At 39.7% G+C, this 25,314-nt stretch overlaps 1 pseudogene across 1 annotated transcript; it reads right to left on the reverse strand.

The window, feature by feature from the left end:
• Positions 1-1,665: 1,665 nt before the first annotated feature.
• On the reverse strand, positions 1,666-24,944 carry LOC145571023 (protein PHYLLO, chloroplastic-like; annotated as a pseudogene). Its single transcript, XR_014096559.1, has 24 exons — positions 24,697-24,944; positions 24,166-24,371; positions 22,878-24,105; positions 20,689-20,818; positions 20,432-20,623; positions 20,075-20,173; positions 18,158-18,721; positions 17,134-17,366; positions 16,134-16,424; positions 14,908-14,975; positions 13,359-13,525; positions 12,861-13,016; positions 12,647-12,774; positions 12,450-12,561; positions 12,148-12,315; positions 11,805-12,053; positions 11,360-11,527; positions 10,659-10,707; positions 4,976-5,073; positions 4,027-4,488; positions 3,492-3,794; positions 3,257-3,414; positions 3,034-3,141; positions 1,666-2,332 (listed from the first exon to the last, which is right to left on the reverse strand). The product of XR_014096559.1 is annotated as a protein PHYLLO, chloroplastic-like (transcript).
• Between the last annotated feature and the right edge of the window lie 370 nt (positions 24,945-25,314).

Here is a 25,314-nt window from a genome sequence, read left to right on the forward strand (position 1 = left end):
TAGGGGTTACTCGAGCTACTTGGTCAGGGGTTACTTAAGGGGTTCGGTCAGGGGTTAGTTACTCGGTCATAGGTTAATTAAGGGGTTACTCTGTCATGGGTTACTCGGTCATGGGTTACTCGAGTTACTCTGTCAGGGTTTGACAGGGGGTACTTGAAGGGTTCGTCAGGGGTTACTCGGTCAAGGATTACTTGAGGGGTTACTCGGTCAGGGGTTACTCGAAGGGTGACTCGGTCAGGGTTACTCGAGTTACTCGATTAGGGGTTACGAGTTACTCAGTCAGGGGTTACTTGGTCAGGAGTAACTCGAGTAACCCCGGCCACACGATGTGACCAGCCACACAAAAAGATCCTCCTAAACCATTTGAAAATGAGGTGGCCAGTGGCTCAAGTAGAAATGAGGGGGAAAATATGACTTAATGTGGGTATTGATTGTCAGATCATTGAGTTAAATCATTTTCAAATATTTCCATACAATTAAAGAATTAAAAAAAAAAAGGTTATTTTTAAGTAGTAATTCGTATATCATTATTTTGAGGGTTAAAAATATATGATTAAGACATATTATTACTTATTAAATCATTTTATTTTAAAATTTTATAAAATGAATATGATTATCAAGATTTGTAAGCCATGCATTGCACGAGTGCTATACTAATCAACATAATAAACTTGTATTTTGTCCCCACTCTCTTTCCTTTCAAAACAATCACCATGTGAGGAGCCACCCATTAATTCTCTCCAAGTTCCAATTTGCTCGACTACCCATCACCTATAAAGAGAATCCACTTCACAAGTTTTTTTAACAGTGTTAGTAGTGTTTTAACACTCTAATCTAAATACGGGGTATCTAATTTATCAATGTATACACTTACATGTATTGTTGCAAAGCCTGTACTACTCCCTCCGTCCCATAATTACAGGCAAATATACTATTTTGGGTGTCCCAAAATGTTCCTCCTATTACTAAAAATAACACTCAATTATTACTTACTTTTAAGCTTTTCCATACAAATTACACACATACCAAAATAATCATTACTTACTTTTTCTATTTTTCATACAAAATACACACATACCTAAACAATTATTACTTACTTTTTAACTTTTCCATACAATATTCTCTACTTTTTATTATCCCCACGCAACATTCTTCACTTTTTAACTTTTCCATACAATATTCCTCTACTTTTTCCATCCTCCTTAAAAACCGTACTTTTTAGAGTTATTTGCCTGTAATTATGGGACGGAGGGAGTACAACATACGAGGCTTTGCCGCAAATATGATGGTGGAGGCTTGGCTTTATCAATTAAATGCCTTTTACCCGATCTTACACAACCAGTCTATGCAAGTATTAAATTTGTAAATATTTGATATAATGATCCGACTCTTAATGGCTCCATGGATGGATCATAGATGATATTATTGCCAATTGAGGACACTAGAGCGTATGGCGCAGCAGTGGATGAAACTTGTACTTCTATTCATTTTTGCTGTTAATGTACTTGAGGATGACCCATATGAAATTTAAATTGTTGTTTGGTTATGTACCCGATTCGTATTCTTGTACAAGCTGCAACTGATCAAAAAACATTCTTCCATATTCTGTTCCATAGTCTATATCAGCCTTGTAAAAATACAAGACACTTACATTTATACTTAGCCAACACAAATATACTAGAAGTATAGTACTTCAAAGTTCATTTCTCAGTTGGCTAAAGTGAGAACAGCCAACAACTGTAGTTTCCCTCCCTATTCGGGATTTTCGAGCTAAAAACATTACGGCATACCCAGAAAAGGTCTCTGCCGTAGATTGAATTATAATTATTCAACAATTAAAGTAAATTAACAGATTGAATTAAGGATTGCTCATGCAGTGTACTGAGTGAGACAGCTTTAATCAAACTGCAGTTGTACTGCACGAGTTAATTCAGACAGCAATTCCAAAATTCAACCTGTCCTTTATTTTATTAACATGTTATCTTCGATCATTTGAGAGATCTTTATGGAGCACCTTCATATGGATGGATTGGGATGCGGGCAAATAATTAGATGGCTAGAATGAGCTTACTTATAAGTTGATAATCCAGCAGATTTCAACAATCCTTGCTAGCTTGTTTTTGTCAAAAATTGTCTCAGCAGTCTAACAACAGCTAGAGGATTTTCCAAGTGAACAGCATGTCCACAATCAGGAACTTCAACTGCTTCATAAATTGTTGTCTGACCCATTATACGGCTGATATTCTGACTGATACTCTTGAATTTCTCATCTTTTTCTCCAACAACAAACATAAGAGGTATTTTGCAGTGTTTCATGTCTTCCCAGAGTGGCCTGTTAACAAATGAAAATAAATGTTCAAGAAATGTGGTAATGATAGTGGTAAGAATTCGAAACCAATCCAAAGTGCAGCTTGCATGTATGGCTTTATACCCACTAAATGTAACAACTCTGGCATCTACTTTGGCAGCCACAGTAGTATGCAGTTTAACAAATGAAATCATAGATGCAAATGACAGACTATTTAGTTCATACATGAAAGGTGCTATGTGCTTCTATTCACTTAAAAAGGCAAGTGCTTTTACAGACACACACTAACACTTCTCACATGTATACTGTATAAGTCAGTGCGTATAAACTTAGCAAGTCCTTTTTTTTTTTTTTTTATTTTAATAGAATTTTCACGGAAAGTGGATGAACTGAACTTTATATTCAACAGCAAAAGATATAAGCAGCCATACTTGCTGGCTTGTGGTTTTTTCTTACAAAACAGTTATTAAAAAATCATATGACAAAGTTTAACTCCAAACCTTTAAGAGGTCATTATATTTATCAATGAAACACGGTAAATTAAACAAACATGAATATAAAGGCTCTAAAGACATCTAATACCTTAATAGGGTTTATAGTAGACAGTTTGCAAGACCATGAAACAACATAACAAATATGGGTATAGTTTACTAAAGTCTTTTTGTAGTGGCCACGAGGGGAGGAGGGAGAAGGGGAGGCAGGCTCATAGAAGAGTAAAAGCTTACATCTGCCTTCCAATACTCAAACCAGACAAAGCATTTGCTAGACCATGAATATCATGATGCTTCAAGAGACTTGCTACAATCTTATCATAACTTGGGTGTTCCCTGAAACTGTAAAGCAAACTATGTAAGAAATCCCGGAGTTTCCATAAGCAGCATCCTTTGTACAGTAAGATAATAAGACTAGATCCTAAATTCGGAATCCATAAAGAGAGCAGGAGATTACCTATTCCACAAATCACTACTGTACCAGTTTTTCAGAAAAGGCTCCAAACCAAAGGAGATGATTGACTGTGCGCGAGAATCATCTTTTGCAGCACGAACCCTTCTCTCCATTTCATATCTTAAACCAGGACTTCCAGAAATCACTACAGCTCCATCAAGCTACAAAAAAAATTTTACTTGTTGCCAAAAAAAAATAAACATATCTATATGATTACAAATAACATCTATGGTAATACCTGGCCGCTGAATCTCAATGCCATGTACATTGCTATCCTGGCCCCCATAAAGTACCCAATAAGAGTGACTTTCCCTGTGCTAATTTTATTTATCAACTGGCTCAACACTGCAGCAACTACTTCAATTGATAAACTTTGCCCTTCAGTTGGATTGCCACTACCATCAAGTGATTGTAATTTTGAGCTTCCATGGCCAGGAAGATCAACAGACAAGCATTTTGCAGATCCTGAAAGAGCTGTCATCATTGGGGTCCAGTCTTCACCAGTTCCCAGGAAATCATGAAGAAATAGAAGTGTATTTCCCTACATGCAATCTTAATTATGTTAGAGAGAATAGTAGTACAATGAGTATGGATTTGAAAATTTGAAAACAATGGTTAGATTTCCTGAGAGGAAAATGATATGAGTAGCATAATTTGCGATTACTATGCACTAAATTTGAAGATAAGAAAATCAGAACAAAAGTACAACCAGATGCAAGAAAAAGCACCAAGTACATCTCTAGAAATTAAGAGAACAAAAAACCAGTACATACATCTCTCCTTTCTCCCATCTGTTGCACCTTGATCACATAAGAACAATCATCTACTTTCACGCCAAGCTGACAAGTAGATATATTATCTTCAACAGACCTTCTTGAGATAGCATTGCAGTTAACTTGAAAATTGCGGAGGACTCGATCAGCATCATCTATAGATGCTCCTACAAATCTACTCTTTGGCTGTCAGCAAATAACAAGTGGATCAAGCGTTAAATCTTCTTTCAGCCATTTGTATGTTCCAAGACCATGAGCTACACATTTTGTCGGTTTCTTATCTACTGCTTGGGATATTTCTGAACTTCTCATCTCAAGATAATATGCAAACTGAACATCGGAAGACAATCCGAGACTAGTTTCAAAGGTTGCACTCACAACAGCCAATTTTCCCTTAATATGAGCCCACCGCGCAATCATTGCTGCATTTTCAAACCCACCAACAACACTTGGCTTAATCACCTAACAGAAGAAAAACAGCAATCTTAGTAGAGAATTGATAGTAAAGAACAGTCATATCAGTGTATTCAGTAACATCTCTTACATGCTAAAAGCAAAAACTCATTATTGTAAACTCATTACAACTAAGCTACAAGTACAACTATACAAGTAGAATAATGCCCAATATGTACAAAGAGCAAGGGAAAGGGAAAATTTCGGGGCCAAGATGAGCGACAAATCAAGAATCCTGTATCAATTATCAAGAACCACCGCCATTTAACCACAAACATGATATCGACAAAGATTTGAAAATGCATGTCCCTAGATCTAACAAAAAATGGTGTTCTGTTGAGCTTAAAATTTGCCTATAAGAAGCTAGGTATTATAAAGCTAAATATGCTGAGAGCTTATTATGAACTAATTTAGTAGAGAAGAAACAACCACTAAATCACAAGCAAGTTTATAGAGTAATGCAAACAAGAAATTAGTACAATTTGCCTGAACGTACAAGAGCCACCACTCCTGGATGCGTGAATCTGGCCAAAGAATCAGATAAATTTCCTTGAATATTGTCAATTGTTTCATCTAATGCAACAGGCAAGCCAGCTGTAACGTCCTGCTTAGTGTTAGTTTGTAAGAAAATTGATTCAAGCCATAAAGACCAGTTCTTGGGGAAAGTAGGCAGCTCTTTGATTGAATTCAAAAGGGAAATACAAGCATAAGGGTAGCTTTAGGCTACTAATCTCTGGGTTAGCACCTTTAGGGCACCACTCTCTAATCCTAGGAATTACAATGATCTTGCCTACCTAGCACATCCTACCCTCCCTTTGTTATATACACATAAACTGCCAAAAAGAGAAAACAACAAAAGTTGTTGCAGCTGTCACAGCTTCTCACGAATAGGAGGCTGCCCTGCTGCTAGGTGATTGCCCTGCTATCCTTGTACTGACATTCCATTTTGCTGACCTCCCCTCCTCCTTCTTGCATAAGTAATCAGCCCATTGCCCTTGTTGATTAATGTATCCGTTACATTCCCTCCCCCTAGAAGACTCACCTTGTCCTCAAGGTGAAAGGAAGGGAAACGTTCCTTGATGAGAGAAGCCTCCTCCCAAGTAGCCTCGAGCCTTGGTAAGCCCTCCCACTTGATTAACACTTCTGACTTCGAGGGAAAGCTGCTGGATTTCCTGACATCAAGCACCAGTTCAGGTTCTGCCTGGAGCTCTAGCTCTTCTGTCAACTGGGTGGGTATGGTGGGGGTCACCAGTTGGCTGCCAATTGCTCGTTTCAGTTGTGAAACGTGGAAGACAGGGTGCACTCGACATGAATCAGGCAGGTCCAACTTGTAGGCCACCTTCCCCACGCGTTGCACCACCAAAAATGGGCCATAAAAGCGCGGAGCAAGCTTCTCATTAGGCCTCTTAGCAAGAGATTTTTGCCTATAAGGCTGAAGTTTAAGATAGACATAATCCCCTACTTGGAACTCCTCTTCTCTTCTCCTTAAATCAGCGTTAGCTTTCATCCTTTGTTGAGCACGGAGCAAATTCATTTGCAAATCTTCGAGCACCCAACCTCTCTCTTGTAACCACACTTCCAAACTGTCAACTGGAGTTTGCCCTTTACCCACCTTAATTAGTCTTGGTGGGTCTCTCCCATAGACTACCCGAAAAGGGGTGAACCCAATGGACTCATGGTGAGCGGTGTTGTAAGCATATTCCGCCCAATGCAACCATTTACCCCATGATTTAGGCTGCCCGTTCACAAAGCACCTTAGATATGTCTCCAAGGTTTTATTGACAATTTCGGTCTGACCATCGGTTTGAGGGTGGTATGCGGTGCTTCTCTTCAACTCCGTGCCTTGTAGTTTGAACAACTCCCGCCAAAAAATGCTCATAAAAATGCGGTCTCGGTCCGATACTATAGAGCTAGGGAACCCATGAAGCTTGACTACTTCCTTGACAAACATGGCAGCCACAGTGGCCGCGCTATAGGGGTGTTTTAGACCCACAAAGTGTGCATATTTGGAGAGCCTATCCACCACCACCAAGATAGAGTTCATCCCTAATGAGTTGGGAAGTCCTTCAATGAAGTCCATGGAGATGTCCTCCCATATGGCTTCGGGAATAGGTAGGGGTTGTAGAAGACCCGCGGGTTGCAATTGTGAATGCTTGGCTTGTTGGCATATGGGGCAACATCGCACATGATCTCCAATGTTTTTTCTCATCCCAATCCAATACCATTCCGAAGCAATCCTCAAGTAAGTCTTAGTCTCTCCTTGATGCCCCCCAATTGGACTATCATGATATTCCTTCAAAAGCTTAGGAATTAATGTGGACGACTTAGGTATGGCCACTCTTCCTTTGAACAATAGCCTCCCCTCTTCCAATGTATACCCCGCAAACTTCTCTTCTCCTTCCTTGAGGGCTGCTGCTATTTTTCCCAGCAATGAATCCGCCTCAATATCACTTTCCAACTCATCCCATTTGATTTCTTGAGTGAATGTCATGGCAGCCAACTCATGTTCCGATGCGCCTCTCCTAGAGAGTGCATCCGCCACTCTATTACTAGCCCCCGGTTTGAATTGAATTTCGAAGTCAAACCCTAACAATTTGCGCACCCATTTTTGATAGTCCCCTCCCACTTCGCGTTGCTCCATCAAGTATTTCAAACTTTGTTGATCCGTCCTTACCACAAAGTGACGACCCAACAAATAATGTCGCCACTTGACAATGGCAAGACAAATTGCCATTAATTCCTTCTCATAAGTGGCTTTTGCTTGTGCTTTGGGCCCTAACAACTTGCTGAAAAACGCTATGGGTTTCGAGTCTTGCATCAACACCGCACCTAGGCCATAGCCCGAGGCATCGGCCTCAACCACGAAGAGCTTACTGAAATTGGGCATTACCAACACCGGGGCAGCCACCATGGCAGCCTTGAGCTGCTCCAAGGCCTTAGTAGCTTCGGGTGTCCACCCAAAACTATCTCTCTTCAATTGCTCGGTCAAGGGTCTAGCTATTTGGGCATACCCTTTGATGAATTTACGGTAGTAACCCGTTAGCCCCAAGAATCCTCGCAACTCCTTTAAATTCCTAGGTGTAGGCCATTCAACCATAGCCTTGACTTTCTCCATATCCATGGCAACCCCATTCTTGGACACCACGTGACCCAAGTAAGCTACTTGCGGTTGCCCGAACTCACACTTCTTGAAGTTGACCACCAAACTATGCTCCTTGAGCACGGCCAATACCATTCTCATATGCTCTCGGTGACTCTCCAAATTGGGGCTATAAATCAAGATGTCATCGAAGAAGACTAGCACAAACTTCCGCAAATATGGTCTAAAAACCTCATTCATCAAGGCTTGGAAGGTGGCGGGGGCATTAGTGAGCCCAAAAGGCATCACCAAAAACTCGTAGTGACCCTCATGGGTTCGGAAGGCCGTCTTGTGGGTGTCCTCCTCCCTCACTAGTATTTGGTGATATCCGGATTTAAGGTCGAGTTTAGAGAAAATGGCCGCCCCATGGAGTTCATCTAAGAGCTCATCTATGATAGGAATGGGATATTTATCGGAAATTGTCTCTCGGTTCAAGGCACGATAATCAACACAAAAGCGCCACGAACCGTCCTTCTTCCTCACTAACAAGACCGGGCTAGAAAAAGGGCTAACCGATGGTTTAATTATGCCGGCCGCCAACATCTCCCTTATCATCTTCTCAATTTCATCTTTTTGGAATTGGGGGTATCGGTATGGCCTTACGCTCACCGGATTACTCCCTTCCTTTAAGACGATCGTGTGCTCATGGCCCCTCTTGGGTGGTAGTCCCTTGGGTTCGGTAAAGACCTCCAAAAACTGCCCTATTACCTCCTCTAACCAACTTGGCAGCACGGTGGTGGGGGTGTTCCTTTCACTCACACTTGACTTAGCTTCGACTTGGTTGATTTCAACCCAAAGTCCTCCACCCTCATGCTGCAGCGCACGAATCATAGCTCGGAGGGACACCTTAGTGCGCTCCAAGGCGGGGTTACCCACCAAGGTCACCCTCTGCTCTCCCACCGTGAAACTCATGACATGGGTTTTCCAGTTATGGGTGACTGATCCAAGCTTCTCCAGCCACTCTATGCCTAGAATCAAATCGGCACTTCCAAGAGGTAGAAAATTATCCACCACCACAAACCCACCCTTAAGAACCACCCTAACCCCCTTACACCGTCCCTTCCCCACGATTACATCTCCGTTTCCCAAGGAAACCCCGAAATCTTGCTCACCCTCCACCGGAACTCCCACCTCCGCCACTAGGACGTCGGAGATAAAATTATGGGTGGCTCCTGGGTCCACCGAAATCACCACCGGTTTCGGCCCCACCTTGCCCTCCAACTTCATGGTGCGTGGGCTTGATAGACCTACCAGCGAGCAGAAGGTAGCTTCAGCCGCCACCTCCTCGTCACTCGAGTCGAGCTCTGGTGGTTTGGACGGCCCAGCATCCGCGTCTTCGAATTCTCCGAGCAAGAGCACGCTCATCTCCTTGTTTCTGCAGCGGTGGCCGACGCTCCATCGCTCGTCGCACCGGAAACAAAGCCCCTTGGCTTTGCGTTCTTGGTGTTCAAACTCCGTGAGCCGCCGTGGTTCGCCGGATTTGGCGGTTGAAGATGCGGTGGATCTGGGAAAATTCACCAATGCTTGGGATTCGTTGGGAGCCTTGGGCCACCCCTTGAAGGTAGATGCTTGCTGAGAGGGGGTTCTGTACGTCTGGGCCAAGCCCATACCGGTGGGAGGTTTGGATCCTGAAGATCCGGATCCGCTTGCGATTGATTTGCCCGCCCCGAAGTATGTGGGTGCCAGTTTAAACGCTCCGACCCGATTTCTTTCTTCGACCCGACCCGCGACCTCCATAGCCTGTTCTAGGTTAAAGGGGTTCATTAGCCTCACGTCAGCCTTAATCTCCTCCTTAAGCCCATTGATAAAATGAGCAATCATTATCGTCTCCGGTACATCCTCTAGAGGTGCTGAGAGATCGATGAACCTCTTGCGATAGTCCATCACGGTTGTTTCTTATCGCGCCGCCAGCCATTGTTCGTGGAGGCTTCCGGCATGGGTTGGCCGGAACTGCCGCAGTACACGCGCCTTCATACTCTCCCAGCTAGGTATCGGCCGCCTCCTATTTTCCCACTGAAACCACCGCAGGGCGTCCCCCTCTAGGGCTGAAACCGCCGCCTGGAGCTTCTGATCTTCCGTAAGGTGGTAGTGGAGGAAGTACTTCTCCCCCTTGAGGATCCAGCCATCAGGGTCCGCTCCTTCGAAAAGAGGCATATCCAGCTTGCGCGGCTTCCAATGGTGGTCTCCACCGCCGTTCTGGTCATTCCAGTTGCGTGTGCCCGGAGTATACCCCTGCCCCTGTTCCTGGTTCCTCTGGTTCACCAGATTTCTGAGCTCCTCGAAGAACTGGGCTTGTGTAGTCGTGTTCGCCGCCGTTTGGGTCTCCTGCTGCTGCCGGAGAAGCTCAAACTGGTTGTCCATCTTCTGAATGGCCTCCTCGAATGATTTCTTGAGGGTTTCCTCTTGTGTTTTCATCGTCGCTTCCAAGTTGGCTAACTGGTTTTGCACCCCTGCCATTTGTTCATCCAAGGTGTCGCACCTCTGTGATGCTGAGATAACCATTTCTTCTTTTTTTTTTTTTTTTTTTTTTTTTTTTTTTTTTTTTTTTTGAAAACAGAGAGTGGTGTGGTGGTTTCCGGTAACGGCAGGTGCAGGACCGCCGCTCTGATACCACTTGTAACGTCCTGCTTAGTGTTAGTTTGTAAGAAAATTGATTCAAGCCATAAAGACCAGTTCTTGGGGAAAGTAGGCAGCTCTTTGATTGAATTCAAAAGGGAAATACAAGCATAAGGGTAGCTTTAGGCTACTAATCTCTGGGTTAGCACCTTTAGGGCACCACTCTCTAATCCTAGGAATTACAATGATCTTGCCTACCTAGCACATCCTACCCTCCCTTTGTTATATACACATAAACTGCCAAAAAGAGAAAACAACAAAAGTTGTTGCAGCTGTCACAGCTTCTCACGAATAGGAGGCTGCCCTGCTGCTAGGTGATTGCCCTGCTGTCCTTGTACTGACATTCCATTTTGCTGACCTCCCCTCCTCCTTCTTGCATAAGTAATCAGCCCATTGCCCTTGTTGATTAATGTATCCGTTACACCAGCATCTTCACAGAACCTCACAATATCTTCTTCACACTGTACAGGTTCCTGAAAAACAATGAAGATATAATGTTAAACAACAATAAATTCCAACCTAGGGTAGATTTAACTTGACCAAAGTGTTTTAGTTCTATAACTACAATGTAGAAATCTATGTTCATATCATCCAACCCAAATCACAATCAAGTTAAGTGCAATAAAGTTCCTTGATCTTCAATTTTAAAACATTAGACTTCCTCCGTTCCTAAAAGTTATACACACTTACTTTTTATGTGGTCAAAATAAAATTTGACCGTAGTGTATGATTGATATAAAAGAAAAAAAAATAGCATGTAGGATCTCGTTAGAGTCATGTGAATGTAATTATCAAAATTTGAACTTCTCATAATTTCTACAGATAAATAATTGAAGACATTAATGGTTAAAGAAGCGTATTGGAATTTGGAAAAGTTAGACAAGCTGAAATTTCAGAAATGGAATGCTATATTGGGCTGGGCCAGCAAAGATATCAGTTGAGAAAGAATACAGGTTAATCAAGCAACAAAAAAATTATGTCTCTTCCACCTTTCAGCATATAAAAAATATAAAAATTTATGCTTTATGGAAGAGACACTGGAAAACACAGTGCTTAAAATAACCCATAAACAAGCATCAATTTTTTTTAAAACAAGAAACAGAAGTAGAAACCTATGAGGCATACCTCAATATATTGCAAGCCACAACCCTTGACAAGAGATCCAAATATGATAGCCTTTTCGTAGGTCCATTTACGGTTAGCATCCACACGAAGTTCAATCTCAGCACCAATCTTTCTTCTTATTTCCTTAATAACTGCACCATCTTCCCTCTGATCATCTCTGCGACCTACCTGTGAGAATACACAACAGTCTTATAGCAGGATTTAGAAAATGCAGTTCAATCTGCAAGTCACAGCTTAGAGCCAACATAGGTAGGATAAAAGAAATTATGAGAAACAAAACACTTATTTTCTTTGATGTTTAACTCCTTCAAAATTATCAAAAACACCTCCAAACAATATTTGCATCAAAACTGTCTCTCTTAAGTTTTAAGGCACCCAAATACATCAAACTCATTTAATTGTCACTCAAAAATTAGGAACAAAAATCTAAATTTCATTGTATTACCTTTACTTTAATAGCGCGAAACCCTTCTTTAACAAGAGCAGATACAGTACTTGCAACTTCATATGGACTCCCTTCAGCATCAACAAGGGCACAGATATCAATGCTTGCTGGCTGCTGGTTTTTGACATTGATTTGAACTGGTTGAGGCCAGAGTACACCAAGCGAAGTGCACTTTTGCCTTGCAGCTATAGCATTCAAAGTTTCCATCTCTAGGCCACATCGAACACTTGGGAATAGAGATCCTGGCTGCTGAAAAAGATCACAAAGAAACAGTACAATAAGGTATGAAGGGAAGGTTGACAGCACACAGGAATGGTGCCACTTATTCCGCAAAAATGCTTACTGGATATCTTAGCGGAACTCCAGTTACTCGCCATATCCACACAGAAAAAGACTCTCTCAAAAGGGGAAGCTGATAGCTAATAGTAGCTCCTTTTAGGGCATGGAGAAGGAAGCGCAGCTGTTCTTCCACATCTTGCAAATTTTCTTCATGAATTTCAAGAGGTGCAATCTGTTACTAAAATCTATTAGACTTATTTATGATTTACCCATGGCTTGCATATTCTGAAGAACACAACTTTCAATTCTATCACTTGGAAAACAATGGATCACCATATATAAATCAAGTACAATCATATAGCTCACCTCACCAAACCCAGTACTTCCATCATCAAGAGTCAAAGCTAAAATGAAGCCTTGTCTAACATTATTTGACGGAGTTCTGTCAGCTGAAGTTGGTGGAGCAGCAAGGCTGACTCTGAGACAACCATAGATGAGATTTACATCAACTACTGAAAATATACACGGTGTGAAAACCCTTACAATGACAAGTATAAACTCACCCATACAACGAGTACTCCAATTTGGCAACTTTAAAAAGATATCATTTGCAGAAGATTCTGGAGGAGAAAGTTGTGATAGAGTTGTGAAAGCATGAGACGCCGCTTGGGCAGCATAATTTTTCAAGAGACTATAAGAAAGAGGTGATTGTCAAATAACTTTTGCTTCAGTGAAAGGCAATCATTTAAACACAGAATGAGATGCCATGAAAATAACCTATGAAATGCTGCATTAGTGTTGATCGCGCCTGAAACTTCTATGACACAATCAGCATCAGCCTGTTGGGATGTTAATAAAGCTTCATGAAGTTCCAGTTTTGTCTCTGCCAGCAGATGCTTTACACTGCAATTCCACCAGTCTAGTGAATCATACAGTCAAAATATAAAATAAAACCTAAAAAGAGAGGAATAGTCAAATATGAAGCAAGCAATTGTAACTCTAAAACTAAAGTACAGGTTAGCACACATCCAAATAGTCACATCACTTTAATACACACAATTAACAATCAGAATATAATGAATTCCCAGCATTCAGTTTACTTTGAACAACAAGGCTTTCAATTAGACATCTAATGTAGAAATTTCCAATACTCAAGAGATGATAAAGATGTTAGAAACAAATGAGATTATTGACCTTCCACTATAGCATCATTGAAAAAAAAAAAAAAAAATGGAAGTCCTAGATTGAAGGAAATTATAAAGGATATAGAACTACCCTTGCCCATGTGCAGCACATAGCTCACTAACTGAAATGCGATGATTATAATAGAAATACTTTCCCAATATTTCAGAGTCAATTTTTTCTGCAATTGGAAGGAAACTGAAGATCCCACCACCACGATTGTTGATAACAAGTATATTGTCATAGGCTTCTGCCCCATCCTACAATCACAAGTTAACAAACAACAAATTTTAAATTTTGGAATCCTTAAGCATGACAACATTGTCAGCAAGTTGTCAGCATATATGCCAGATATAAATTACAATATTAGCACCAATAACAATACTAAAAAATTCTACAACTTAAATCCCGTCACTGGCAAGATATAAACCAAGATGAAGAGAATACTAAAAGATGCGGAATAAGAAAGGTTACTGTAGTATAATATCACGACTTTTTAGTGGGGCTGGTATAGGACCTCAGCTTTCAGGACATACATTAGCAGAGTTGATTGAAAATACAACCCAAACAAAAAAGGAAAAATAAAATCATGCCCTGCATCACCTTTCTGGTCTCAAGTTCTCAACCACGCCCTATTAATAGTCAAGGCTATACCAAAGTTTATTAGGCCTTTAACAGACTAGTTTTGTGGAAATATCTTCCATATTGTTTGGACTTTGGGGTAGCTTACATTTCCCCTTTTTGGCAGAACAGGCTATGCTAGTCCTCTGTCGGTTCAGTCAGATAAATCATTATTTTTTAGGGACAGTGGGCATTTATAGAGGTGAAAAATGATACCTTTTCTAACTTGGCATACAGTGGGTTCATTTAACAGGAAGCTGACTGAGATGAGGAGTATAATCTTGCTAATCAGCAATACAGAATCATAGTTTTCATGTGCAGTTCCCGTACAGTAAGTACAGGCACTTCAACAAACGTAAGTTTTTGCATCCTTCAGACCTCCATATTCATGCAGTCTTACGAACTAAGAATAGTGAATGGGTCATGACTCATGGGCAAACTATTATGCAGAGCCCAACAATACATTTTATTTGACAAACGAGCATGAGTGTCTCATTATCATGCTGTTTTCCTTCTAAACAGGATATCCTACAGGATACAAGTTTGTGACAGTCATAGAACCAAATTAACTCATGTAGGTAGGCCACAGATTTAGGACACAAAAAATAGAATAATAGGAGAGCACTATGAGATTGCTTCTACATCTGGGCCATTTTGCCATTTTGGAACTTCAAGATCAGGGAATCTTGTTCATAAGCTAAAATATTGAATGCTTAATAGTTAATACATAATCTCCAGCATCTATAACATGCAAGATGTAAGATTTATGCTGTGCGTTTTGAGAACGAATTCTTAAAGTCTATAATAAGTGAGATGCCCATTCTGACTACCACCTATACGTATTTTCTGATTGACAGACAGCTAGCTAGCACAGAGAATATGTTTTCCCAACTTTTTTTCCTGATATATGGTATTGCGTACCAGGCATTCTAGCAATTCTAAGAATAAAATTGACTTCTTGTCCATGCTAATGGCAGTATGGTACCATAGAGAAGAAATTTTAGTGTTTGAAAACTAATACCTTGAACTCAATATTGCCAAACCATTTGTATCATGAAGAAAAGAAACATCTCCAATTATACACAATGCCTGACAAGAAATTGATTGTCAATAACATACTCTATAATACCAAAAAAGTAATAACATAAAGACGATTTTGCACCTTGAATTATCTCAAAGAAGAAATTTAGTGGCTACAACACACACACACACACAAAAAAATAAAAAATAAAAAATAAAAAAATAAAAATTGGATTCAATGACAATGCGTGAACAACCACGGGATTAAATTTGCTGGTTCTCTATTAGCTTAGCTCAATAATAAATCAGCATATTATGGGTAGTCTAATATTATTCAGTCAGTACTCAATAGTCATCATATTTAGTATGAATAACAGAATAAGGGAGAGTAGGCATAGAGAAAAGCAATCCAGAATGTTTGAGTTTTTATTTTGTCAGTTTTAGAAGAGGGTCAAGTGAAAGTCTCTCAAATACTTGACATTAATCTTTATTTTATGAAATTTCAGCTTTAAAACAAAATCACCAATCTTTAGAATAACCCGTATTATGCTGGTTCATACAAAATCACCATTTTCATCTCTTTAGAATAACCCGTATTATGCTGGTTCATTACAAGTAGTGCAATGTCAGCAGAATAAAGTCGTAAAACTATATGAATTCACAAGTACACTTCTGGTTTAAAAGAACAAGTGATCAAAAGTAGAGAAAAATGCACCTAGCTACAAAAATCTGTCAAAATATAATGGGTGGGCGTTTTCAACCTGATCATGAAATGTTATGTGTACTTGTCAATATGTTTTTTCAAAGTCCTACTCCCGCCATTCTTTTTTATCTTTCCATTTATTATTCATATAAAACGAAGTAGTAAGTGGAAATTACGTCCCCGTTTTAACTTTGTAGGTAGGAAAGAGAAAGTTGTTTCGAAACATTGGTATTATTATACAGTTTTATGTGGGCAATGTGATGGGGTAAGGAGTGATAAAAATGGAAATTTTCTTTACCATATAAGGAATAAAGAAACAGTAGGAAGATAAAAGAACATATCAAAAACGGAAATTAGGAAGATAAAAGTAAAAAAATAAAAATAAAAATAAAATAAAAATAAAAAATAAATAAAAAGAATTGAAGGAGTACATACTTCAAAAAAGCTAATCATACACGAGTCTCATGTAGCAATAAAAAATAAACACTAATACATAGAAATTAGGTATAACAAAGATGTATTACCCTTTTCTTGCATCCCACAGCAAAACCAGCAGCTGTACTTAGCAAACCGTCAATACCACTAGCTCCTCTATTGCCCGCTATGTGTATCCCTTGACATAGTAATGCTGTCTGAGATGTTTGATTAGTGCAACTTACATGTCCTCGAGAATACATGTCTGCATCACATATAGCCATGCTATTTCCAATGAATAAAACAGTATCAGAGCCAACTACTTCTGAAATTATATATGCAACATGAGGTTCAGTCAGTGAGTACTCAGAGCAGATTAGAAATGATAACTCCCATGCCACCTGAAAGAGAGCATCCAATCAGAGCATAAGAAAATACAAGGCCAAGGATAAGAAATTTAAGAAAATGTCTATCCTAGTCAGCACAGAATATAAGAAAGACACCAGTGTACATGCTTGTGAAGAAAAATACTTCGTATATCACAATTAGTGTTTCACTTTTATTAAAAAGTACATCACAATTAGTTTGGTAGAAATGAAGATAATCTTGCTAGCTCTGAGTGTTAACTTGTACCCCAATGACAATAGAACACTATTCAAAGGACTGTTAAAGTAAGAGTCCATTTAAAAGATGTTAGGGGGGAAAGGGGTTATATCACCATTTACATGTCTTTATGCTGGTTGGTAATGCCTTTGTAAATGTTGTCAGTAGTACTAAATTATTTTTTTGTCTTTACTTCTGCTAATTCTCGTGTAATAAGAGACATCCATTCCTCCATCTTTGTCTGCTATAGCATCCATAGCAGAAATAAGCCCTTTGCGAGTTCACAGATCAACACATCAACATGCCTATCCAGTCAAACAACCATATCTTTTGTATAACAAATTCATTGTCTTCCAACAAGATATTGCACATTGTCAAATAGTCATCTTAGTATACTCCTAAACGCAGAACTCTTTGCCTTGCTAAATGCCAAACTCAATTTCAAGATTTCAAGAAGAGAGCAGAAAAGCAATTTTGTGAATGCAAATTTTAGAGACATTAAATTACCACCGAATTTGCAACTTGCAGAAAAGTAGAAAACTAATCCATTTGCTGCTTGTACATGGAAAAGTGTCTTTCAGCAGACGCCCAGTGAATTGAGAGATTGTGCTCTGAATCCGATGCGTCACTATGTGTGATGGATCATGTCGACAAGGGTGCTTGCCAACCATTATATATGAACATGGAGTGCAATGTTCCAGAAATTGAGAAATCCTTTTACTTGTTATCTTGCTCCCAACCTGCAAACAAAGAAATTTAACGTAATTAAAATGTAATGGACAGTCCCACGCCTGGATAAAAGAGGGTTACGGTAGGCCAGTGACAGCCAGTATAAAACTTTGTCACATCGCTTGGCATGAGCCACAATGATTGAGAATAGTACTAGGATGAGTGACCTCCTAGGATGTCCTCATGTTGGTTCATGTAGCCGACCCCACTAATGGGATTTAAGCATTCAAGGCGAAGAAGAAGAAGAAAATGTAATGGACAGCAAGAATCATGACTGCATGAGTCATATGAATAGTGTAGTAATGTTACACAATACTAAAGGCTACAACCAGCTTTAGTTATTTAAAGTGAAAGGTCTGTTGCAATACTCTGAAAGCTAAATACAAATGCAGTCTACAATGGCACTCCAAATTATATTACTTCATAATGATTGTATTAATCATAAGAAATAACAGTTCAGCTCCAGCGTCCCATTATTTCTAATGATGACTGAATATCAGCAATAAAAAATTTCTACCTCTATTCTACACAATTTACTCCATAGATTACATAATGTCTCAGCCTTCAATTTTTTTTGGGGAGTGGGTGTGTGTGTGTGGGGGGGGGGGGGGGAGGATGGATTCTCCAACACGCAATTTAGAGGGAGTTTAAATGCTGGAGAGGGTCTACAGAATTGCTGCTGGGGAGAAAGGAAAGAGAGAAAAGAGGCAATTATATAAGAGGCACAGATAGGTGCAGCTCTCCACTATATAAAACAACTCTCAAAGACAGAGCACATCATATAAGCAAACAGAAGCATTACCTGAATAATTACATCTAATTCTGCCCATTGCCTGATTGCATCACAGAGCAACACGTGATCAAAGTGGTCAATGAAAACAAAGTTCTTCTCATATTCACGGTAAGAAGTCAATGGCTTTCGTAATCGTAAGCCTGACAGGATGTCCACCACAACAGGCCATGAAAGATGTTGAGCTAATACAAGAGCTACCCAAATTTCATCTTCTTGGGGTATAGCACCAACGACTAATAGCCCATGCTTACTATTCTTAATCTTCCTTTCAACCTCAGATGTTAGGCCATAAGAGGCAGCATGTGCATAAGACAATTGCACTTTGATATATTTAGTAAAAGGTTGAGTGCTTGAGCAAAAATCCAGCTTGTCTAAACAGCTTCTAATCCAAATTTGGGGACTGTTATCCAATGGTTCCCTAAAAGAACAGTTGATTTGAACAGGACCACACGGTGAACAAGTAGCCCAATTGACAGCAGAATCAACAGTTGTGTGCACCATTCTTGCTTTGATATGATCAGTTGGTGCAGTAAGATTGAAGAAGAATCTCACATAAGAGCCAAAATGGTTCACCTATAACATACGCAAAGATGTGTTAGATAATTCTTGAATGTTAAAGAACTGGAAGCTGGGAGCAGCCAATCATGTCATTGGACGTGGTGTAATGACAAAGAACAACTCACCTGATATACATAAGCCAAATTGCATCTGACTTAATTCACATAAAACGAGGGCACATAGCATAACATACATCGAAAACGAATTTCAAAGTAATCATGTACATGACTCAGTGACAAGGGGTATGTAGACATAGTATACCTCAACAATGAACTTGATATAATGTCAATGGGTGACAAGTGTGCTAATGCATGGTATGAAATGTAGCACAAATGTCAAGTTCACGTGTCAACTTTCAGTCCTTACTCCTTACTCTTGTGATTACACACCAACACATCATTTTCAACTCACTCACGAAAAAAATAACTTACCTACCCTGAACCTGACATACAAAAATATACGTAGTAGTTAATTACCACCCATTGTCTTTCATGTTCTATATTTCCCCATATCTGTTACAAACTGAAAAGCACCGAAAAAACCCAAAGGACTAGTCATTGACATGATTCACAGCATATGCAGCTTTGCATTGCACCAGTTGTGCATTTGTAAATAATGTTTATATATGTCAAGATTCATGCCCTTGATACACATTTGTGGTGGTTTAATGGGAATAATGAGGTCTAAAAATCAATATACCCTCTACAAAAAGGAAAGCAGTCATTATGAGGTAAGATTTCCACCAAAGGGAAGTAAAAGAAACAACTCGTGTCTTCTGTCACCTTGCTTTAACATCTATCAGACTATTGGGCTGCCTAGGGGATTGACCTTACCATCATGGAAGGAAAAAGAAAAGATGAGGAACATCAGCTTCAGACAAACCACTCAACCATAAGGCAAGTTAGAACATCACAAAGAAAGAAAATCAGTAACTCAAAAGAGCTAATTGGACCCTCTATCATAAATCACATTATCTTCTTTATCATTATAAGATGATAAAAATCAACAACAATTCTGACTGAAATCAAATGCTACCAAAGTACCAAGCATAAGTCACATGCATCTTTAGTAGGGTACCAAAATTTTGATCGAATGTTTCTGTTAAAAGTATCAGAAACCAAAACAAATAATGTCTTTGAGCTTATAATCTATAAAAATATAACAAACACTGGTGAAGTTTGAACAAACAATCATATTCCACAGGCCGACACATCTCAAAATTGACAATGTTAATTCATATAAGACTAAATCAAAGGACACATAAGAGTATTAGACATCTTTGAGCTACCATATGAAAACTCATATCAATGATATAAAACAGTTAATGCCATTTTCATATCATTTTGCCTCATATTACTAGTTGCAGACCTGATCTATTGCTTGATTTGCTCCAGCAGCATGCAATTCTGTAGGGCGATCAGCAGTGAGCAATACTAGAGGTACAAAATCTTGACTAGCCTCCACAACCTAAAAAGACAACACCATTTGCCAATTAGAGCTTCGGAAAGGTTCAAGCCCAGCTTAATTTCCACTATGCATCCCTCATGCCCCCATAAAAGTAATTGTCAAACATACTATAGGAACAAAGTTCAGTACATGCTTCATATTTATCAACAAAATTGTAAGTGTAAAAGTTGTGATATTAAAATGTAGCAATACAGTGACTGTGCATACAAAGATTCTCAAAACAAGAGACATGATTCTGAATTACTTACAGCGGGATACAGCCGTACAGATTTGAAACTGCAGCCCAGACGTTGTAATAACAACAGCAGGTATCTGAGATCCTCTGGCATACCCGACGGCATGGAATGCAAGTGATCGCTCATCATAGCATGCAATACAAGTTATACGTGGATGAGCTGATGCTGCAACTGCAAGAGGAGATGACCTTGATCCTGGAGCTATACAAATATACTAAAATAACACTAAATCAGGCAAGTGCACACCCATGCAGAAACTTTTAGATGGATACCACGCACCGTTAAGCCAAGTCGAGAACATTCCTCAACAATAAGAGATGCCCAGACAGAATTCATGTTGGCACACTCTTGCAGGATAGAACTTATTACACTGGTATCATCCAACTGATTATTAAAAAGGCATAAAGGACTATTAAAGACTTTTGATATTCCAGTAAATTATTGCTTCAGCTAACAAAGAAATATCTGCAACTGAAATAACTACTCTGTAGTCGAAAACAAGCATCAATTTAGAGTTATAATTTTGATTTATATTAAGAGTGGAACATTTGTAACCCAAAGAAGTGACTACTTTCCTAAGCATATTCTCGTGTAACCTTTAAACGCCATATTTACTAGAATCAAATAATGAATTTAATGAGGGTACTAAAATAGTTGGTTCACTGTGCTCACTTTCTTATTGTGTGCAAAAGGCTAAAATGCTTGATCAGGATCATGAGTCTATGAAAAGGTAATGACCTAACAGGCAAAGAGGCAAAAAATACTATCTCACAAAGGAACCCAAGGGTTTCATCTCTCTTTTTAAGGTCCATAAGACAAAAACATAAGAAGTATTAGACAGCAATGTTGGGAATAGTTCATCTAAGTAGCTGACAAATAGATGCTTTTCAAATTAACGGCCTGGCAGAGATATAGTCTATCCTGTAATAACAAAGGTGACCCTCTACAGGAGAGCTTCATGAAAATTGAAAACAACTGGATTGATGATATACAAGGTATGATAACCAGAGGAAACCAAAGGATGACACTGATAATAGGTAGGAAAACATGTTATGAAGTCAGAATAATTTAACACATGCAGTTTCCAGTCAGGTCATTTAAAACATGAATGCAACCACATTAATAATAGCTAGGAGAAAATGTTATGAAGTGGGAACAATTAACACTTGCAGAATTCACACACATGACATGCAATGTGAAAATCATCAATAAGAATCAAAAAAATTCGGCAGATTAATGTTCATAAGAAAAATCGCCAATGCTTGAAGAAGGAACTCCAAATAAATAAAACATAGCTATCTAATGTTGAAGCAGATGAACAAATATACTGACAGTAATTTACTCCAAAACACCTTGGATTATCTGAAATACCTGGATAATTTTTGTGAATTGCTATTGGCCACAATGAAATTACTCAAGGTATAGTATTAAAAGACTTTCATGCCCCTTATAATTTTAAAAATTACATAACAATCCAATCATTATTAACTACTAACTTTGTCTTAGCTCTACCTTGACCATTAGCTCCACCACCATACCACCACTCACCTTTGACTGGTCCACCACCACGACTCCACCTTGACCGGTCCACCCCGACTCCACCTTGATCATCATACACCACGAATCCACCTTGAATGGTCCACCACCCACGACATATAAAATGAGTCGACGACGGTCGGCGTTCATATCGGAGGCACTTGGTGGGGACGAAGAACCGTCAACGCCGTCGAGTCGGGTATATGTCGGACTTTTTTTTCAATTTTTGTTGTACCCAATCGCATGTTATATGCGACTATACCACGGTGTGGTCGCATGCTATATGTGACTCCACCACGGCATAGTCGCATATAGCATGCGATTACACCGTGGTGGAGTCGCATATAGCATGCGACTACACCGTGGTAGAGTCGCGTGCTATATGCGACTGTACCGTGGCGTAGTCACACGCTATATGCGACTCCACCACGATGTAATCGCATGTTATATGTGACTATGCCGTGGTGGAGTCGCATACAGCACGCGACTATGCGAATCTATGCGAAAATTAAAAATAAAAAAAAAACTTACCGACGAATTGGCCGGCGTTTTCCCCGCGTTTCCCGACAACCGAACCCCCTTCCCACGCCACGATTCCATTATCGTCAGCCTCTTCCTTTTTCCGGTTGATTTGGTGTGATAGATAGTGAGAAAATTGGATGATTCCGGCGACCTTAGGGTGGTGGTGGTGATGGTGTTTAGGGTGATGGTGATTCCGACGACCTTAGGGTGGTGGTGGTAATGGTGTTTAGGGTGATGGTGGTGGAAGGAGTATGGTTGGTGAGAAAAATTGAATGATGTCAAACATGGAATTTATAAGGGTAGATGAGTCATTTAATACCGCGCCTTAAGTAATTCTATTGTGACATTTAGTAACCCTCAAATTGTGTGATATTATGCCTATATGTTGACGACATACATATTTGACATACATATTTGTGCCAAACAGGAGCATGTCGTCAACATATAGGCATAATGTCACACATTGGGCACCAAACATCTTTGAGTACACATACATCACTACCATTGACGACAAAACCAAAACCAAGAACAGTTTATGAAATTTTTCATACCATTGCTTCGGAGCTTGTTTCAAACCATACAAGGATTTCTTTAGTCTGCACACCTTATTCTCCATGCAAGGAACTACAAAACCCGGAGGTTGCTCCATGTAGATCTCCTCCTCCAAATCGCCAATCAGAAAAGTTGTCTTAACATCCATCTGATGCACAATTAATTTGTAAGATGAAGCTAAGGCAAACAAAACACGAATAGTTGCAATTTTAGTCACAGGAGAGTAAGTATAAAAATAATCAAGGCCAAATTTTTGAGTGAATCCTCTTATCACCAATCTAGCTTTGAACCTTTCCACGGTGCCGTCGGTTCTCATTTTTCTCTTGAAAATCCACTTGCACCCAATAACTCTACTCCCTTTTAGCAAGTCCACGAGCTCCCAGATCCCGTTAGACATGATTGAATCAAGCTCACTGTTCACAGCTTCCTTCCAGAAGGTTGCATCTACTGAACTCATAGCTTCTTCGAACGATTTTGGATCTTCATCCACAACCTGTAGACACAACATGATCTCATCTAGATCATCCTCGAATTCACCAAGATTTCCACACTCTGCTATAAAGGCTGTTAGGAAATCCGGCCCAAAGCTTGTCTCTACTCTCTGCCTTTTACTTCTCCTAGGTTGAATTTCACTTTTAATCCTAGGGGAAGCATCTTCTGGCTCTGCAGATGAAGAAACTGAAGAAACATCGTTAATAACTAAGATTTTCTTCAACGGAAATACCTGTTCAAAGAACTCTGCATCACGGGATTCACTTATAGAGCGATCTTCCAGGCTCATAAACCTGTATGCGGCACTATTCTTAGCATAACCAATGAACACTGTATCATAGGTCCTAGAACCTATCATTGAGCGCTTGAACGATGGATAACCCACCTTAGCTAGACACCCCCACACTTTCATGTGATTCAAGTTTGGAGCATAACGCTTCCCTATTTCATATGGAGTCTTGTCTAACTTCTTGTGAGTCACTCTGTTCTGTACATAATTTGCTGATAGAACCGCTTCACCCCACAAATTTTCTGGCAACCCGGAACTCAAGAGCATTGCATACATCATTTCCTTCAAGGTCCTATTTTTCCGTTCTGCCACACCATTTTGTTATGGAGTATACAGGGGCAGTACTTCATGAATGATTTTCTCACTTTCACATAGATCTTTGAGGAAATCGGAGCCATACTCTCCACCCCTATCTGAGCGAACTCTCTTTATTTTCCGCTCCAACTGATTTTCTACTTCTGCCTTATACACAAGAAACTTGGATTCAGCTTCATCCTTTGTTCTCAAAAGATACACTCTGCTATATCTCGAACAATCATCAACGAAAGTGATGTAGTAGCGTTTCCCACCTCTACTTTCCAAGTTCTTAAAAGTTCTTAAAGTCTACTAAATCTGAATGAATTAGCTCAAGTGGTGTGGTCTCTCTCTTTGTGACAGATTTGTAAGGTTTCTTCACAAATTTAGACTCCGCACACACTTCACATTTTTCAAGTCCATCTAATGACATGTTTGGGAGCAAATTTAAACTCTTCATTTGTTTCAATTTTGTTGCACCAACATGACCCAATCTACTATGCCATAATTCAAAGGACTCAACAATATAAGCAGAAATAGAAATCTTATTCATTGAAGAAACAGTTACAATCTCAAGGACAAATAGGCCCCACTAAGGTAACCTTTTTCCAACATACTCCCCATTACGAGTTAACACAAGTTTATTAGCATCAAAAACTAACTTAACTCCTACTTTGTTCAACAAAGCACCAGAAATTAAATTTCTACGAAGAGAAGGAACATACAATACATTGTGAAGAGCCAAGGTCTTCCCTGAAGTCAGCTTAAGAACCACTTTGCCCTTCCCAAGTACCTCAGAGCTGCTTGAATTTCCCATGTAGACTTGTTCACCTTCCTTTGCCTCTTCCATACTGACAAACAGATCCTTGTTAGCACAGAAGTGTGAAGTGTCTAGATGCACCAGTGTCCACAATCCATTCAGTGTTGTTCTCAACCAAGTTGACATCAGAGACAACTACAGCGATGACATCTCCATCCTCATCCTCAACCAGATGAGCCTGACCCCTGTTCCCTCCACTCGACTTCAGATTTTTCTTCTTCTTGTTCTTGCACTGTGAGGCAAAGTGCCCCACTTCACCACATGACCAACACTTGACAGTGTTCTTCTTCTCAATCTTGCCCTTAGCTTGGAGACTTTCCTTCTTCTCAGATTTCCCCTTCTTGGCACAATTGTCACCTGATTTCCTGTCAGAGTCAGCATTTGATTCAACAAGGTTAGC

Source organism: Chenopodium album, chromosome 12, assembly GCF_948465745.1.
Source record: "Chenopodium album chromosome 12, dcCheAlbu1.1, whole genome shotgun sequence".
NCBI classification, from domain to species: domain Eukaryota; kingdom Viridiplantae; phylum Streptophyta; class Magnoliopsida; order Caryophyllales; family Amaranthaceae; genus Chenopodium; species Chenopodium album.